Source organism: Strongylocentrotus purpuratus, unplaced genomic scaffold (genome assembly GCF_000002235.5).
Source record: "Strongylocentrotus purpuratus isolate Spur 01 unplaced genomic scaffold, Spur_5.0 spur5_scaffold_12, whole genome shotgun sequence".
Taxonomy (NCBI): domain Eukaryota; kingdom Metazoa; phylum Echinodermata; class Echinoidea; order Camarodonta; family Strongylocentrotidae; genus Strongylocentrotus; species Strongylocentrotus purpuratus.
This window is the reverse complement of record NW_022145597.1, coordinates 15,777,904-15,792,684: the sequence shown is the minus strand read 5'-3', so window position 1 is coordinate 15,792,684 and position 14,781 is coordinate 15,777,904.

The following is a 14,781-nucleotide window of genomic DNA, read 5'->3' as shown; positions in this document are numbered from 1 at the left end:
TTTAAAAAAAATCATCTTGGAATTAGATAAATTTACGTTAAAATTAGAAAGATACTGCAATTATTATTGTGAGAAAATAAGGTCTTAAAGATAAAAGCTGTTGTTCTTCTCTGCTTGCAAAAAAAAGGAAAAAAGAGGTGATTTCATGGCAGCAAAGTGCCCAATTTTTTTCTCTATTTGACCACAAGATGCCCAAATATATATTATATTGTTTATATCAAATTACATTTTACCAAGCTTCTTTGCTTCACTTGCTCACAGCATTTAGAAACGGGAAATTGAGATGCCCGAATATAGTATTTTCAAGTTGATTTATTCGGCAGCGAGGTGCTCATTGCAAATTAACATATACCGTATTCTATAACAGAAATGTCATTCGTGTTTTGCTTGTTCACCTCGCTCGCTCCAAAAAATTAAAAAGCAATTTGCTCGTACAAGTTTACATAGCGAGCGCTAGTGTGATGCAAAACTTATATTCTGTGATAAATTTTGGATCGCGGTGAGATGAAACTTTTTATTTCTGTGGAGGGTGCCATGACTACAAAAAGGTTGAAAAACGCTGCTTTAGATAATGCTACTCTATTTTTTTATGCAGGAATTTGTTACACTGTGCAATTGTAGGACAATTGAAAGTATTTTAGCTCATTGAAAGTATTTTAGCCCATTGAAAGTATTTTCATCAATTGAAAGCATTATTTGTTCATTTACATTCAACAATGCTTTTCTTATTTAAAGCTGCATATAGTACAAAAGACTGTCTGTTTGTTTTCTGTCGTTGTTGTGTTTTTTACAATTCACAAAAAAACATGCAATATAGTATGTTTTTTTTAAATAGCATTTCTGTTCTTGTAAGTTGTTACTTTTTTTTTTTTTAAATCAATGAATAAATTTCATTGAATTATAAAACTTATATAATGCCTCTTAAAGTGAAGTTTTAGGTTGAATTATGGAAGAGATGAAACCGGCAATGTTGCTAATGGTACTAAATAATAATAACTATAATAAGGTAAATTTTTAATGCAAAGAAGACTTTGTCTCTAGGTGCAATGGTGGTGTTGTCCTAACAGTATGAACTTCTACCCAATGAAGAACTAGGACATCAGTACCATAATTACAAAGTTACAGTATTGATAATGATATGAACTGCAAAATAGATTTACATTCTTCGATATTACTGAAAACTATTCAGTGCCTGCTTTTTAATGAAAAAATATGTGAAAGGCTCAATAAATGAACCACACATAATTGCAATTGACCAATCATTTGATTGGGATCTATTTTGGAGTGAGTTGTAGGTTTTTATATTATGGTGATCACTCCAATTCAATGTGTACTTTAAACAAGTCACCTGTTAAAGTATTATGTGCTGACCTTTAACAAAAATTATCAGATCATATGTACATGTATGTTGTAAGTCAGGGGGCCCCATAACTAGAAGTTTAAATACATGCAGTTATTTTAGGTATTGCCATCTATCTAAAATCATAATCTATTCTTTTCTAGAGTACACAATTATTTCTCCCTCTAAATAGAAAAACAAACGGGGTTAAATAAAACAAGTCGGTATAATTGGATATACCTGTACATGTATGTCTGAGAGGACTAATATGCTATATTGAGATACTCTACACTTTTGTACAGGGTACTCGGTGTATGATGTCAGTAGGTATAAACTCCCTGCAGTATTTGTAGACTACATGAACATGCTGCAATTGGACTATATTTCTTCCATGAACATTTACCTGAATAAGATAACAATCTCAATTAATCATTTTGTGATAATCATTGCACATGTTATCGTTTTGCTCAATACATTTTGATTCAAAGCTTTAACAAAATATAACAGACACTTGATTAGAAAGGGCAAATATTTCTGCCCACATTGCATCCTTTTTTGTTCCTATTACTTGATTGCATTAGATGCTAGGAATTAAAAAAGGGAACATTGCCTTAAAATCTTTGAATAAGCAACACATCGAGAGATTCAAAATCATTGTTTTTTAATCAAAATTTGCCAATTTATTTTACTTTTTTCTATTAAACATTCTTGCCCATATTGATTGTTTTCAGGAAAATATAGTTTTATTTCAACAATGTAGTAACAAAATAAAATACTGTTGCCGATTTGAAGAACAATATGTGATCAATTTAGCCCTTTAAAAAAATCCTGTCCTGATTATACTATGGAGCTATTATGATTATATTGTGGTTTAGCATTATTAATGCTAAACCCATATCCTGATTGATGATGTATACTGTAAAGAAGTCGTGGGCATTAACTTGTCTGTCAAAAGTATTAAGTTCTGTTTGTCAAAATCTGAGTTGTTATAATCATTATAATCATGTAATTATTAGTATAATTACGTAATCAGTATAATTATAATTATTGAAGTGGATGAAACACTGCACTGTAGTTACTGTATGTATGCTAAAGACTGAGAGGTGATTTTATTTTGATAAGTACTTTTCCCACTAGTAATGATTAAATATTTCAACGTCAGTATATTGAGCATCATAAACTTCTTTACAGTATTATTTAATTACACCATTAATCAGAATATGGGTCTAGCATTAAAATTGCTAAACCACAGTAGATTCAGGACAGGATTTATTTTTAGGGCTAAATTTATCATATACTGTTTTTCAACATGGCAACAATAAGATGGATGCATGTTGTACCACAAGGAAATGTATTAGAGAGTACGAACATCATACATTTTAAAATTTATTTTTGATGCACTATCACTATCCCTGAACTGCTAGATAAATAGTTTGACGAAATATTGCTTATCACAGGATATGAAAGGATTTTTTATTCATAGTATCTTGAGAACAGCCTTGCTGAAAAGAAAAAGTTGCTTCGGTGACAGCTGCAAATTTGTGATTTTCAAAATAAAGATTTGTTCAAGATTACATCAAGGTCACATGACCAGTTCAATGAATGATCTGGTAATTCTTTTCAGTGATCTCATGACTCCTTATTCTTATGAACTGGATTCTCCTATTTTTTGAAACTTTTAAATTCTTAATAGTTATATTTCTATGATTACTACTACTATTATTGAAGGTTTCACTTGAAGGTATTGTCTGAGATAATTGAGTTACCCTCTCAGATTTGAGTTGAAATAAGTTGAAATTATGGGGAAATCAATCATCCTCGTGTAAACAATGAGGTTTGCCTGACGTTTGTGATCTCCAGGCTCGACTATGGTGGATGCCTGTCAGGATTTGGACAGACTCCAATGTCTCCAGAATAAGTGTGCTTGACTCATCCATCAAAAATAAACAAAATGGTCCCAGGCTTCCCCATTGTTAAATGAACTACACTTATGGCTTCCAGTTACTGACAGGATTACAAACTGGATACTTGTTCAAAATTGTAAAGCTTTATCAATCATTATTATATTTGTTGTTATTGTTATTATTATTATTATTATTATTAATTATTATATTGGTGTTATTATTATTATTGGTGTTATGATTATTAGTGTTGTTGTTATTTTTCTTTGATATGAAATGACTTTCCAGTTTCCATATACATGTACACAACATGTACAGTATGTTATATTTAATGTAATTAACAAACAATTCTAACCACTTTATGTGGTGGAATAAAAGGTTCTTAAGGCACAAGCATATCATACATACATGCCAACTGTTCAGATTAAAGAGGAACATTCCTCTTTTTGGGAGAAGATAATTATCATTTTAATGCAGGTGTTCCTCTTCCTGTACAAATTTGTCTGTAGTATTGAATAGGAGAGTTAGGATTGTTCCTCTTTTTTTTGAAAATAGCATAATTTGTACAGATTTCTGATTTTCAAATGTTGGCATGTATGTATCATATGTTTATAGCCAGAAGGGTGCTTCCAACTCTGAAACACAGAGTTAACGCCCTTCTGGCTCCAAACAGACGTTATCATGATACATATTACTGGGTATAAACATACTTTATGTCTTTACTTCCTTTTTTCCTCTGTGTAGTACCGGTATTGAGTTTGCCTACATGTGTGCTAGATTTTGTTGCACCCCCCCCCCCCCCCCTCCCTCCACAGTATTAGCAGTAGGATGTTTCGCATGTTTTTTTTTTTTCCTCTTTAATTATTGGTCGGCTCCCAGAAAGAAGGCCGAAAGAGAGTCATGAACCTTGTTGAGTTCTACGACCTTCTTCTTAGGGTTGTATCCGGTGTTAGGTTTTAATAAGAGATCTTGTATTTTAAATCTTTAAAGCATTACTTTTTATTTTCTGTGTTATCAGTGACATTGAAATATTTCATTTATATATACTTTATATATATATATATATAAATGAAAAAAATGGTTAATGGCAGTAACGGCCTTCTTGCTTAGCATTAAATCTAAAAAATGATAGGCATTAAAGCTCTTCTGGCTCCAGACTATTTGTTACTTTTAATTATTCCCTTGTAACTAGTAAGTTGAATATTCTAGAAATATAAAAATGATTTATAGTTTCATTTTAGCTTTCTTTTATGATTATCTGGTTAATTGTTTTTTTTTTTACATATTACCTCGGTGTATTATTGTTGTAAACATCTTAAATTAGTGGATATCTTGTAATCTTTGATATATTTGTCTCTTCAATAATGAATCATGATTCATCTCATCATGCCCATGGTTGTTCAATGACAATGACAATCCTATGCGAACTGAATTCATAATATCACCCCTGGACCAAACAATAATCGTCCCTATTTTCACGAAGTGACGGTAGTGAAGAAAATCGTCACGCAAAGTGAATGCAATTTTTTTCACTACCGTCACTTCGTGAAAACAGCGACGAATTTTCAGTCAAACCTAGTTTAGCCACCACCTGTCTATAAAGACCACATTTTTTGTTTCCCTTGAACTTGGTTCCTCATTGAATCCTGTAATTAAAGGGATCTATACATAAAGACCACCTGTCTGTAAGGTCCATCTTTTAATCTCCCTTGAACGGTCTTTATATACATGTTTCACGATACTAAAACCCTAACCATAACCTTATAACATTAAACTTAACGTTAACCTTAAACTTTAACCCTTCAAGGGATAGTTGAGTTCTGTTTTCAGACTGCAAATGCCTTCAAAGTGCATGGTTATTGCTCTTATTCTTATCTACGACATTTCTAGTGCCCTTTTAGAACCTAAAATTGCTATGAACGGTTAATTTTAGACCCCAAAATGTGTTAATCTAGCCAATACGATCATACCAATACAGCTCCACTTTCAAAAAAACATGGTGACCGTTAATTAAAAATAACAATACTTGGTCCGGCTGGCTGTGCGTAATACAAGCAACACGAAAATGCCAACAAAAAGCTAACGTTGGCATTGGCTGAAATATGACTTAAAAGCCGTTATTTCGTTTTTTCAACGGTTTTTTCAAATTTTTCAAAATATCTAATATTTGTGGTACATGGTACGAAATCGTTATATTTATGGATATTTCAGCCGTCTCTGAACCGATTTTGATCAAACAGATGATTTTTTCATTTAAATATTATATTCTTTCAAATTTGACACTCAGTTTTTCATTATCTCACAAAAAATTATTTTGTGTAGTGCCCTCTGCAACAAAACTCAACTATCCCTTTAACCTAAAGCTCTAACAAATGTTGGAGCATGTGTTTGGACACCCTTATGACAGCTTATCAGATTGTTCATTATAAAAGAACATATGACTCTGAAACACACAGATATAACTGTAACTGTGTAGATGTTGTAATTCTTCTTTCATAATGTGTGAGTAGGTAACGAACCATAATGTCAGTTGATCGTTGTACCATTTGAGTATTTCCTTGTGCCATAGATATTTTATAAGAAATAGAATTACAATGTGTATTGTATTCACAAAAGATGATCCATTTTGAAGATGACAATAAAAAAATTAAAAAAATAGAATTAAAAGTATTTCTGCTTTCCACTTATGATGTCTGTTATTTTAGTATGTGCGAGAAGTTACTAGCCAACTTCTTGGTATGTGCATGTATATACATTTATATACTTGATAAACGTGTGAATATGTTTATGATGTTCTGAGTCATTGTCGACATGACTGCAAAATCAGAAACTCTCACAAATTGCTAAAATCTTGTGTTGTGATCCAATCTTTTTTTCTTTTTTATTCTGAAAATGTTCATGAACCGGGAAATGTCATGATGGTGAAAGTATCTTGTTTTTCTGTATTTTACTGAGCATGTATGCATAATTCGTCGTTGTTTTCACGAAGTGACGGTAGTGAGGAAAATCGTAACGCAAAGTGAATGCAATTTTTGTTCACTACCGTCACTTCGTGAAAACAGCGACGAATTGTTGGTGATATTTGAAGACCACCGTACTATCCCCCCTTTTAACGTATCAATGTCAGTCATAAAACAGGGAAGACACAGCTTCAGATTATTTTCATAGATATATGAATAAACATGTCAGTAAAGGAGGAAGAAAACCTAATACAGGGAGAGAGAGAGAGAGAGAGAGAGAGAGAGAGAAAGAGAAAGCCAAGACATTAAAAAAAAAAAGGTGAAGAAAGGGGAAATTAGTGGAAAGTGACATTAATCAATACTTGACAAAGCCCTAAGGGGAAAATTTTGTAAATCAATTTCTTCTATATATATATAAGTTGAATAAGCAAATAATATGAGAGAGAGAGAGAGAGAGAGAAGAGAAGAGAAGAGATAGGAAGAGAATAGAAGGGAGAAAAGGAGAGAGAAGAGGAGATGAGTGCAGAAAAGGAAAAGAGGGGAGAAAAGAGGACAGAAAAGAAGAGAGAATGGAGGGAAGGGGAGGAAATGGGAGAGAAAGCGATGGGAGAGGAATAGAATATAACAAAAAGGAAAAGAAGAGATGAGGAAGAGAAGAGAAGAGATTAGGTGAAGGTTAGGAAAGAGAACAAGAGGATAAGACAAGAGATTGGGGATGGGGAAGCATCGAAGACGGGGGAAGCGAATGACAAATTGAGAATGTAAGATTTCTTACACTAGATGGCGCTATAACTGAAAGCTTCTTTTGACAGATAAACACGGCCGGTGAGAATTACACGTGAGATGTATAGCTACCTCGTACTACTGGTTACCGGTGGGCCAGCTAGGCGAGGGCAGCGAAGGCCGCGCCGCCGCAGCCCCAAAGCTAGAGAAGAGGTAGAGTCAAGCGCTAATCATCAGCTAGCTTGATCTGCCGCAAGGGAAAATGATGCGGTGTCTGCGAGCCATGATAGACCGAGACTTCTGAGTATTTATCATTGAGCAAAGACATTGAATGGCGATGATTTTCTTGGTATATATTGATATTATGATGTTTTTTCTCACCAAAAGAGTGAACAGCAGATTGTAATTCGATAAATTTGCGTCGGACTCGAAGACAGCTCAAAAGTTCGATTCGCTGTTTGAGCCATTTCACCGGTCTGCTAGCTGCTGACCCCCTCGGCTGGAACGATACGGTCGACAGGTTCCTGCACTCCGTGAACGAACGTCTCCACAAACTGATCACCACAACAATACTCAATAGCTAGTTGAAAAGTGGAAGTTGATACGAGGGTCTTACAGTTTTATCAGGTAAACCGTATTGTATATTTGTATCACTAATAAATCATCAGATTTGAATGTGATGTGATGAAAATAGAATAAACTTGATAATGATGGTGATGATGACGATTAAATTGATGATGATCATAATGAAAATGATAGAGATGATGATGATGGTGATGTGATGGTAATGGTGGTGATGAAGATGTTGATCGTGATGTGGACAGAAATAACAGTAGGCCTAAAATGACGATCTTATAATGATGAGGGTTATAATGATTTACATGTAATGGCAAATGAGCAATGATGATGTAATAATTAATGGTGAGGATTGATGGCACATCTAGTAATTTCATTCAGGGAATATGTTCCGCTGAGACTACATGTACGTCTGGCTTCACCTTATCTGTCTCCTAGTGTCAAAAGACAAAACATGTTTTATGTTCTTCCAAGTAAACAGACTTCTGCCTAATCTAACATTACATTATCATGGATGGATAGAGCTGGAGCTGGCACTGATGTGATTTCATGCTATTGGGGAGCCCCTACAGAAGATGTCAATTAAACTGGTCCTAATGTAGGCCTAGCCTTCCAGCATTTATAAGGAACATTAATAATAGCTACAATATTCACTTGGGAGTTGGGACCGTCATAGTTTTAAACTTTTAATGAAATCCTGTCTGTACTAGTTTGGTCAGGGGGATTAGACCTCCCTGCAAGGTCACTGACGGGTGGTTATCTCGTCAAATCAGCTCTCAATTAACACAAGAAAAAGGGGATCATGGGGGACCAACAGGCAATGTTTAGGCATTGTTTGCTATACATACGTGCAAGTAGCTATAAGTAGTCCAGTGGCAGTGGGGCTTTAAAGGGCAATCCAACCTAAGTTCATTTGTATGAAAGCAAAAAAAAAAAAAAGATTTAAACAGAATTGCAGTTTGGTCAGTAGATTGTGACATAATCATGGATAACTCTCCCATGAATCAATCAAAACATTGTATCTGTAAGAGCTTTCTGAACATACATGCACAGAAAAAATATGTTTGACATGAGTTAAAGATTTATGATACATTCTTGTAAAGAATTTAGAAAGGAAGAAATTACTCAACAGCAGGGTTCGACACTAACATGTGCCCGAGACACATGTGCGCCCAAATTCTAAGCAAAGTCTCCTTAAATATAAATAATTTGACATCTCACGTACATGAACAAGTATGCAGACTCTAAAAGCACAAATCTGGACCCCCTTTAAAAAAAGTTAATGTGAGGCCCTGGTCATAAATCATTCGGATGACTAATTAAATAGGTTTTTGGGGAGGAATATACCGGTATTGCTTATAAAGTATCCTTCATTTGGCATAATATACTAAGTCCGGCCTGAGGCTACTTTGTGTCAAGAATAGTTGAACGGAAGTCACTGAAAAAATTAATTTTCATAAAAAATACGCTGACTAAAAACCGCAATCCGGCGTTTGACAAAGACCTGATTGTTCCCCTCCATCCACTCACGATGCAATCATCATGTATAGCGCTTCAAACGACAATGTGTCTCTTTAACTTGCGAAAATAAGCGCTGGGCAACACAGAACTGTTTTTGTTGCATATGTTTGATTTTTGAGAAATATTTTGGCAACAATAGGATTGTGAAAGGCAGTGACATGAATTCCTCGCCTTCATGACTCTCTGAGTCTCCGTGTCTGTGAGGTGTGGCTATTTGCGTCCGATAAAACCTGCCTCATTCACGATATTTATTAAAGCATGGACTCAGGGTTCTTTGGTCAAAAGCCGCGGGCGACTCTTTGTTGGCCAGGGGTCTATAGAAATACAATACACACATAACTGCACTACTTTATGGACAAGCAAGTGTTTGTTCTTTCGACACAACTTTGATTTTGCCGTTTACCCTGGATTTGTGCTTTTTCATTTGAGGAAAAGGGCAGCTGAAGATCAATGTCCAGGCCTACTGTACGTATGGTATACTGGAAGACTTGGCTATGGTAATGATATGCTGAGTTAAACGTTGTTTGGACATCTCTTGCTTTTATTGGAATATAGTAGGATTATTTCACAAGTTTTCCTTCTTGGTAAGTCCTGATTTCTTTGGAATATAGTAGGATTATTTCACAAGTTTCCTTCTTGGTAAGTCTGATTAATTACAACAAATTTAGAGTGCTCTCCCAGACCCAGTATTGCTTTGCTCCACGACAGATGGTCTTTTCTTTTTGGAGGACACATGTTAATATAATCTCCATGATATATTATAATGAGTGCCCCGAGGATAAATGTGCTTGGGAACATAAATTAGTGATATTTTTGTACAGTACGACAAACAGGAGAGTTATCCGTCACTCCGTCACATTCCACTGACAAAATTGAAAATTTGAGATTTGCAAAGCTGTAGTGATTTCATATTTCAAACATTATTTGTTCTGATTTTAATATTTAAAATATTCTATTTCTTTGATTTGTCTGTTTTCATTCAAAGTAATTTATTACAAGGGTCGCACTGCCCTTTAAATGACTGAGCTATACTGAACGCAATTTTATTAACTAAAATCCTATTTGACTTTAAAACCCCCAAACTTACAGTTTCTCTGACTTTTGTGTTTCTGTGATTATTGTTGTGACTTGTTTTTCTCTCTCTTCAGAACCTTTGACAATTCTTGCACTGATCGTAAACTATATGACATTGTATTCATTTCCCCATGTTTATTAAATCATTGATGAGCTGACTTTAGTTTGTATAATTGATTATGAAAGATTGATGTGTCCTCACACAACTAAACAACATTTCATGCATCTTGTAACTCTTGGCTAACTCTCTCTTCCTAATTTTTCTTCTCTGCGCTATCCACCTCCTCTGCCTGCATTTTGTCCTCTTCTACTCTTGCTCTGTAGGAACCTACCCCCTAACCTACCCCCTGAAGCTATTACGATTCTATTTTGCATTATTTCTGTCATCAAAGAATGTGATTGTCAAGATGATTATGATGATTTTTCTTTGTAAATTGATTTATAAACTTGATACCAGCAAAAAGCAAATTTCCAAGTGGACAAAATATAATTTCAATTTCAATTTCAATCTCAAATCAATTTCAGATCAATTTCATTTTCCCCTTTAAACCGGAATGAAGTATTCAAGCAAGTATGAAATAACTTCATCTGCATAGAATAAGCCTCATACTAGTCATAGCAATCAGAATTTAGATGAAGTTACCTGCATATTCGCATGAGAAGTTTTAACAGTGTTTCTAACCTGCCACTGCTCTAAAGTCTAATGTATTTACTCATATACCTTGCATGATTGATTTCATTCTCCTTCCAATCCATGTGGGATAAGCTTCGTGAAGCACAAAATATTTTCTTTCAACCATTTAACCCACAATAGGATGCTCAAATCTCTTTGTCATCTGTTTGTTTATTTTCACTTTGATGTATTTGTTTCTGTCAGCAAACTGGCATTGTGTTTTCCTATGCAATATATTTTTGCACTTATGTTTGCATACAACTTCTATTCAATGCTCACAGTGATGACCTCTACATTTTGAACAATATTTACCAAATGACCACCCTTTGTCAAGCTAAATGATTTATCCAATATAAATTTACTTTGACTTTTAATACTGTTGTTGTTACTAGATTCTTGTAATTTTTTAGTCCTCTGAACTGTAAACAATCTGACTACAATCTGTTTGGGAGAATTTGCAATTTGCAATGGCATTTGATGTGAACATTCAAACTTCTAAAGATCAAGATCAAGGATCTGAATAGTCTTAAGATTAATTGTAAAATAAAATATAAATTTCAATGGAATTTCAAGCTTCCTTGACGGAGGGAACGCTAAATCGGCTTAAAAAACTTTAAAAACTTTATGATGTTTTTTGATGAAGTCAATGAAGTGCTATCTCTCAGAAATACAGGCAGTTATTTTTTACTTTTGACTGCTATTTAGACCGCAAAAAATGTAAATTATCATTTTAATGCAAAGAATTAAGAAGATTACAATATTCACCAAGATCCGATGACCCGTGTATGAGGGATCTATGATCCCCATTAACAACCTGCATTTCAAAACCCAATGCCCAGTAGGTACTTGATATTTTCATAAACGATTTCATTCTGATCAGGTTTCTGGCCGATTTCTAAAGGGGGTTTTCATCATGAACAGAAACTATTCATTCTGGAATGCTACCGCAAACCAAAGTAAGATCGACTAACGAGACCTTTTGTTGTCGATACCTGGGTGTAAAGAATTAGGAGACGTAATCCTGTAACTTTTGAGAGTATCAGCCTTCTATAAATGTGATCTGCAGTTTGTAACATGTTTATTTTTCTTACAAAGGATTGATATGTATTCGGTTTGGTTTACCTCACTGCTAAGAAAGCATGTTTAAGCTTGTAAGTATTAGCAACTAGTGGAACAACGGCTTCTCTGATGGACTTGCTAGTGTGAATTAAATAATTAATGCCTTTACACTGTAATACCAAAGGGCACTAGAGCATGAACTTGGTTTCGAACCCAGGAATTCCCGGTTACGAGACCACTGCTCTACCACAGAGCCATTACTGTACATCTCCTCCATTTTTAATAGATGCTTAATTCAAATGAAATCATGCAATTATTGACTATTCTTTGGTCACTTATCCTATTCACACAATTGAAAAAGGATGGAATGATAATTCTTTAATATGTTCAATCTTGTGTTTTCATATTCTTAAAAATTAAACCATATGCCCATTCTTGGGCACAGTTGTTTGAACGAACTTTCCAAAATAATATTTAGTTAGTGTACAGTAGTTGAGTTTAGTAGAAAGAAATGTAATGATACTTGTTGATGTTCGCATATTAAATAAAAAAAGGTTTTTTCTACCAATTTTCCTTGATTTTCAGCACAAATATTTGAAGAAATCGCCAAAGTCAGGCTATATACAAGCCATTCATCTTTGAGCAAAAGATCACTGCCCAGCAATTTCACATAAATATACAAATTTAGATGCACACACAGCTGCCCATTAAATCCCCCTCGCTTGCAAGGAGGGAATTTTGATTGACCAAGGACCAGGGCCCTGTTAGAGTTGCAATTGATCCAAATCGACCGCAAGTCCTCCAATCAATCACAACTTTGCAGTCTCCTATCTCTTGTGACTTTTGTGTACTTAGTTGCGATTTATATCAATCGGAATAAGTAGCCATTAATCTCAATTGTTTATAAGACAAAGCCCAGAGATAGTAATTTTTATGCAGATGCGCTGGCCCCTTTGCCAGTAGGAGGTCAGGCATAAAATGCATTGACTTTCTGCACACTCCTTACAATTATTCCCTGTTGTCAATATCAAAAACTTATTTAATGTTAACATTCCACTCCATAATATATTGTTAACTGCAATATAAAGTTGAGAAAAAAAATCAGCACATAATACTTTTTACTAAATTGTTTAATACCCCAAACCATCATGGTTTACTCATACTGTTTGCATCAATTGTCCTTTCAATTTGGTTGCACAACATGGATTCTTCAAATAAAGGAAACAAAAGATTCTGGACATAATGTTGATAAATTCAATTGTTTGCTCCATTCCTCTTGAATTCTTGAAATACCTAATCTCTTATCTGGATTTTCATGCACAATGAGACCAGTATTTGAATTCAGTTAGCTGTAACCGCAACCTATCTTTGTGTAGTGTGAAATAGTTGGTTTGATTGTATTATAGGTGTCATTTACACTGCAGAAAAACCAATTTGGAAAACTATTATCTATTGAAAACTATTTTTGACACTACGGTACTGAAGAAAAAAAAAAACTAACAAAATATGTCTGTTAGTTAATATGTTTTTAATTCGACTTGTGCACATGCGCAACTTGTTGCTACTCTGTGATAGCTTCTCAAGAGCATAAACCAGAATACATGTAACTCACCTGTGTTTTGGGACCGAGCATTCACACTGCAAAACCTGATAATAATAAAAATAGTGCTTACCACCAAAGTCTCTAAGCGCTATAACAAACAAAATACAATGATAAACAGTTACATCTATTAAACATCACAAATAAACCTACAAATTACAATATATAGGAAATAAACATCAATGTGAACAGAGTATTAGTTAATCATCAAAAGCAAATTTTAATAAATTTATGTGTTTTAAGACAATCTTTGAAGTGGTTAACAATTTCACAGTTTTTGACATTTTAAGGTAATTTGTTCTAAAGCTCAGCAGAGGCTTTGCAAAAAGAGTGATGTAGTTTCAGCTGGCTTTTAAAAAAAAATCAAAAAAATCCAGAGGTGGGCTTCTCAATTCAGGTTATCATTGTGTTTACGGGTAGTCACCTAACAAATGCTGACAAAACTCCGGAATGTCAGAAAAAAACGATGGTTTTTGCCTGCAGTGTGAATGCTCCCATACAGTTGGTGTGATTTTGTTATAGAGAAAGGTGTTTATGGAGTGTTTATTGACTGCTGTAGGCAGGAAAGTATCAATCTCTATTACATGCTCAACTGAGCCAGCATTATGCACCCAAATACCCATTCAAAAGGCAGGTTAATAGAAAATCAATATCTTTATCTGACTCTAGGGTCACAAAACCAAAAGTGTTACTCTATGCCTCCAGCAATCACTTGGGTTTTTTGTTAAGTTTGGGTGACTTTAGTTTTGTTAGACAGTAAATGATCCTTTCCATAGCGAACAATGTGCTCTTTTGTTATCTTATCATTATTGAAATGTTATACAGGTGTATACAGTTTTGGGATATTAGGAGAGGTCATTGAGAAAGTAGATTATTTTTTAATATTTTTCTTTCATTTTGGATACATGTACATGGGCTACACATATCGCTATGTCAGACTTCTTGGTAGAACACAAATGAAAAAGCTTGCTCCAGAATGAATAAAGGGGAAATCCACCCTGATATTAAATTGGTTTTAAATTTAATAGAAGCAGAAGATTGAGAGAAACAGGTCAGTGAAAGTTTGAGCAAAATTTGTATTTCCCTGATGACAACTTCAGAAATTCATAACTTAATTCTTATTTTTGAACAGATTTTGTTCAAATTTTCACTGACCCGATTCTCTCAATTTTCTGCTTCTGTCAAAACCAACTTGATATCAGGGTGGACTTCCCCTTTGATGCTTCTGCTTCTTTAATGATCCCTTCCTCCCTCTCTCTCTCTCTCTCTCTCTCTCTCTCTCTCTCTTCCCACCTTTATCTCTCTCTTCCCACCTTTATCTCTCTCTCTCTCTCTCTCTCTCTCTCTCTCCCTCT